A 6,000-nucleotide genomic window follows, 5' to 3' on the forward strand; every position below is an offset into this window, starting at 1 on the left:
TTTGTGTTGAGTCAGAGGGTGGAGCTAGCCACTAGCTGACCAAAATTAACCATAGAGGCTTTGAAAGACTGAGGACAGATAGACACAGGAAGTAGTAAGGTGGAGCTGAGAGAGGAGTTCAGCTTTTTGGATGGAGGAACGGAAGAGATAGAAGGTCACTGGTGGCTACTCTGCTGCTTCTCTGATCATTCAGCTTCTTACACCAATATCTGACTCCTGATTTCTATTGATAAAGAATGATTAGATGAATGTTTCACTGTGTAAGGCAGAAATGAACACTGTAAAATGTGACATGTGAGTACTCCGATTATTTGAGCATAGTTCTTATTGAGAAGCATAGGAATGTAGACAAGATGAACCTTTTGCCAATGGATCAAGGCTAAAAAGTTGGTAAACCAGGGATGGGACCATAGCTCAGGGGTCAAGCACTTTCCTAATATGTATGAGATCCTAGGTTCAATCCTCAGTACTGGGGGGGGAACCATTAACTGGAGGTTGCCCTGCAATACTTTACAGGCTAAGGAGATGACTTAGTGGGTAAAAGTCTTGCTGAGCAAGCATCAAGATCCCTAGAGCCCACATGAAAGCCAGGCACAATAGTGTATCTGTCATTCCAGTGTTCCTACAACAGTGTGGAAGACAGACAAAAGGTTTCCCAGAAGCCTATGGATTAGCTAGGTCATTGTTATATATAGCTTCAAGAAGCAAAGACCACTCTTGTCTTAGTTAGAGTTTCTATTGCTGTGAAGAGACACCATGACCATGACAACTCTTATAAAGGAAAACATTTAACTGTGGTGGCTATTTTACATTTCAGAGGTTCAGTCCATTATGATCATGGAGGAAAGCAAGGCAGCACGCAGCAGACACCGTGCTAGAGAAGGAGCTGCGAGTTCTATATCTTGATCCACAGGCAGCAGGAAGTGGTCTGACTTACTGGGTGTGGCTTGAGCATATCTGAGACCTCAAAGCCCACCTCCACAGTAACATACTTCAATAAGGCAACACCCACTCAAACAGGCCAAACCTCCTAATAGTGCCATTCCCTTTGGGGGCCATTTTCTTTCAAGCCACCATTCCTTTCAACCAAGGTAGAAAGTGACAACTGACACCTGAGATGGCCAGCCGACCTTCTACATGCTTGCTGTGGCACCCATGCTAACACACATGATTATATGTACACACATACATGACACCAAAAAAATGTTTTTTTTTGCTTTGTTTGGAGTTGGAAGGCCTGCCTTGATCTAAACTTCCTAGGAACAAAGCTTTGATGACAAGTTTTATGTTCATCCCTTCAGAGCACAAAACCCAGTCCCTGAGTTACAGAAGGAACTGAGTGTATGTTGAATGAATCTTAGTTATTACCATAGTTATTAAATGATTATATAGCTTTCAACTTCAACCTAAGGACAGCAAGGAAAAGTATAACTATTGTCTCTGGCTAAAAACTGAACCAATGGGAAGAGTCATATCTGTGCTACCTTCTCCTACAAGAAACCAATAGCATGCTATTTTGTTTGGATTTTAGTTATCTTTCTTCAAAACAAGGTCTCATATGGACCAGCTGGCCTTGAACTCACTGTGTAGCCCAAGATGACTTTGGCCTCCTGATCCTCCTGCCTCCACCATTCAAGTGCTGGGGCTGCAGTTAGGCTTCTACCACATCCACATTACAATTAGTGCTCTTTAGGAAGCTTCTCCACCTACACGAAGAATCATGCAGCTACTCCTGTCCTGTTAACTGCGAGCCTCAGAGAACTAATGTCTGCTTCTTCCATCAGTCACCGTGGTCCACTTGGCCGTGGATGGGGCTGACACGGTCTTTAGAAGATCCTTTTATATACTGTGATATTGATTTTTAAAACATTTTTAGTCGACACAATGAAAAGCACACCCAGGGGGTCTTCCTTCAAATCTAGAGTTAAAAATCCATATCTTAACTCCTTACTGTCCGGAGCCTCCCTGGACCACAGTGGCTCTGAGGACTGCACTGCGGGGGGTGGGGGGCGTCTACTCATGTGGTTTTTTTTAACCCTTCTTAAGATACAGTCATTGATTTTTGAATAAACATTTTCATCGTCCCATTTCCTAATTGCTTGACATAAAACCTGCTGGGGTGAGTTGCATGTTGATCTTTGCTTCATTTAAGGAAGAAAAAAAAAGAAGACAGAAAGAAAAGGCCTGGAGTGTTATTGTTCGGGCTCGTAGCTTTCTATTTACGTGTACCCGCATCTCCTAGACAAGTTCATCCATTACTTTAATGCCCACTCAATGTGGCACTGAATGGTGATTTCTGTGAGATGGTTCATGCACCCTTTTAGTTCTTGGTGCAAATCTTTGAAAATATTGTGTGTGTGTGTGAGGGGGGGGGGGAGGGAGAGAGAGACAGAGAGACAGAGAGGTGTGTGTGTGAGAGAGACAGAGACAGAGAGAGAGAGAGAGCGAGCCTGCATGTACACAGCAACATGTGTATGGAAGTCAGAGAATGACTTTGGAGGTCAGGAATTGGTCCTCTCTTTCTACTGTGTGGGTCCAGAGGATCAAACTCCGGTTGTCAGCCATAGCAGCAAGTGCCTTTCTTTTACCTGAAGAGCCATCTCAGCAGCCCCTCATGGTGTCAGTCTTGATGAGAGCCTTAAGTGAAGGCTCCCAACCTCCTAGGCTAAGGTCAATGTGAGGGAGTGGTCTCCATGGTTCCTGGAAAAGGTAGGGCCTGGATGGGGTGGGCGTGGTCAGAGAGAAGCAGTCTGGCTCTAGCCTTTTTCTATGAAGAGACGGATAGCAGGGCTGGGATGTAGTTCATGTGTGCAGCGCTTGCCCAATGTGCATAAAACCTTCAGTTTCCCCTCTGGCACTGTGTGAAGTGAGTGTGGCAGGCACACTCACAACCCCAGCACTCAGGAGATGAACCTGCTGCATAGTGAGTGCAAAGGAACCTGCTAGTAAATATTTTAGGCTTCTCGAAAATTTTTATTGATGAATTTCAGTCCATCAGTGGGATTCCTAATGTGTTTCTATAACCCTGGTGGAAGGCTCAGAAGAACAGGTTGTATTAATGTTCCCTATCATAACAAGAATTGCCAGTGTTCATCTACAAAACTTTTTTTATCTTTTGAGACAGGGTTTCTCATGTAAAAGTCATGGAACTTGCTTTGCAGACCAGGCTGGTCTCGAACTCATAGAGATCCACCTGCCTCTGCCTCCCAAGGGCTGGGATTGAAGGCCTGTTCCACTACTGCCCAGCTACAAAGCCATTCTTATCTTTAATAACTGGTCCAAAACTGTGGCCCTGGCCTGAGCGTGCATAGTTCAAAGGAAACTCAAAGTTGGGCTAAATACATTTTGCATTATGATTTGACCATGAGCCTATGGGGGCAGGAACTGGATATGGCAGTTTGAATGAGAAAAATCCCCCATAGTCTCCGGTGTTTGAACACTTGGTGCCCTGTTGGTGGTGCTGTTTGGGGAGATTTAGAAAGAGCAGTCTTGCTGAAGGAAGTCTTTATTAAAACCCCAAAGCCATTTTCAAGTTCACTCTCTCTTTGATGGGGGAAGTCCTGTGAATATGTCAATAAAGCACTGTTGGCCAATAGGGAAGCAAGATAGGTGGGACTAGGAGTCCAGGAGAACTCTGGGAAGGAGAAACACAGGGAGTCAAGATGTAACTGCCATAGGGATAAGAAGCCCGGAAAGTTCTCTGGTAAGAGAAATACTTAGATTAACAATTATAGGATAAATACTTAAGTCAGAGCTAGCCAGTAAGAAACAAGCAAGGCCAACAGCTTCATAATTAATATAGCCTCCTGTGTGTTTATTTGGGACTGATGTGGCTCTGGAACCAGGCTGGCGGAAAGGCTTCTCTTTACATCTCTTCTTTGTGCTTGTCTTTCAAGGTGTGAGATCTCAGCCTGCCATCATGCCTGCCACCAGCAGCCTGCTGCCAGGCCCACTGCTAACCTTTGGAGACCATCAGCCCAAAGAAACTCTTTCTTCTATAAGCTGCCTCAGCCATGGTATTTTCTCACAGAAACAGAATAGTAAATCATACTGAAACTGGAGAAAGAGTTGTAGCCTTGGGAGGAAGAAAATCTAGAGGAGGCTCCCAGGAAGGCTTCTTGGAGTAGGCACAACTTGAGGACAGTACAGAACAAGGAGAGGAGGCAGAGGCAGGCGGATCTCTGTGAGTTCGAGGCCGGGCTGGACCGACAGCTTCCAAAACAATACAGAGAAACCCTGTCTCATAAAACCAAAAAAAAAAAAAAGAACAAGGAGAGGGACACAATTTCCTGCAGCCACAGCTGACCACCTCAGTCACAGGGCCAGGGATCCTAGGGATAGGCTGGTGCTGCCGAACTCACAGAGAATGAGGCGACCAGAGCTCCCCAGAAGAGGATCTTGTCACGTGTCACAGGCCCAGAAGAGGATGAGAGAATGGGCATCTGAAAGATTTCTTCTGGCTCCAGGGCAGAGAAGGACCCAAGAGGTTTGGGCTGGAATGGGAAAGACTGCTTCTGAGCTTCAGGTAGCAGAGGCCTCCTAAAGGCAGGAGTGGTGGGGTTGCAGAGGGAGCCAGTGGGAAACAGATGAGGGTACCTGGGACTGGAGGAGATAAGGGTCTGCCTTGCCCTTACTGGAGCTCTAGAGTTGGGGGGTAATAATCAAGGATACAGACGGGACTGTAATTTAGCATTAGTAACTAAGCACAAGAGGTCCAATAGGGGACCCTAACAAAGAGTTGATTCCTGAGTGACTGCTAAAAAGAAAACAGTATGGAATGGAAGGTTGATGGCAAGAAAGAGGGAGGGGTCAAAAGAGAGAATCTGGCAGCCAAGAACACCCTGAGAGCGTGAGAAAGTCAAGGAAGAATTACACCCAGAAGGAAGGCCTCTACCGCTGAGACCAGGAGGTGATGGGAAAGGGTATGACAGCTGTCCTCTGGCACGGTGGAGACAAGAGCAGGGGGCACAACAGGATGGTCAGAGCGGGGAGAAGACACAATGCAGAACGGGGGGACAGAACCCTGCCCGGAAGCTTGTTTGTGAGGAAAAAGAAAGATTGGGGCAGAGGTGAGGAACAGTGTGAACTCTGATTAGAAACCTGGTGAGATCAGAGAATGAAAGTAGAGCTACAGTCTATATTTTTAATGCTAAAGATCCCACAAATGGGCCCGTGGGGTGTTTTGGCACCTGCTGCCAAGCCTGAAGACCTGAGGTCCGATCCCTGGGATCCACATGGTAAAAGGACAGAAGCAACTCCTCTGATTTCACCAAGGTGCTTTGCAAACACCTCGGCACCCAGGCTCTTCACACACATAAAAAGACAGCACAACTCTATGTAAGACCTGATTTAAACAGATTAGGAAGCTACTAGACAGTCACTAGGATCAAATCTCATGTTTGTCTCTCAACAATATGGAGGACAGAATTAGTTTTCCTCTTAGTCCTCTGTGGCAGATTGAATGGAAATAGCCCTCATAGACTCATAGGGAGTGGCACTGTTAGGAGGTGTGGCCTCATTGTAGTAGATGTGGCCTTTTTGGGGAGAGTATGCCACTCTGAGGTGAACTTTGAGGTTTCAAAAGCTCAAGCCAGGCCCAGTGTCACTCTCTCTTCCTGCTGTCTGACGATCCAGATGTAGAATTCTCAGCATACCACCATGATTCCCATCATTTGATAGTGCACTAAATCTCTGAACTGTAAGTCAGCCCCAATTAAATGCTTTCCATCGTAAGAGTTGCCATAGTTGTGTTAGCAATAGAAACCTTACTAAAATACCCTCTTTTCCCATCTTTTCTTTTCTTTTTTACAGTTCCCTGAGTCCCTACCTATGCTGTGTGTGTATGTGTGTGTATGTCTGTGTATGTGTGTATGGGTATGAGTCGTGTGTGTATTGTTATGGTATGTGTGTATATATGTGTGTATATATGTGTGTGTAATGTATGCTGTTTGTGTATGTGTGGTGTATGTATATGTGTATATATGTGTGTGTGTAATGGAT

The sequence above is a fragment of the Mesocricetus auratus genome, unplaced genomic scaffold (assembly GCF_017639785.1).
Source record: "Mesocricetus auratus isolate SY011 unplaced genomic scaffold, BCM_Maur_2.0 Super-Scaffold_4256, whole genome shotgun sequence".
Classification (NCBI taxonomy): Eukaryota; Metazoa; Chordata; class Mammalia; order Rodentia; family Cricetidae; genus Mesocricetus; species Mesocricetus auratus.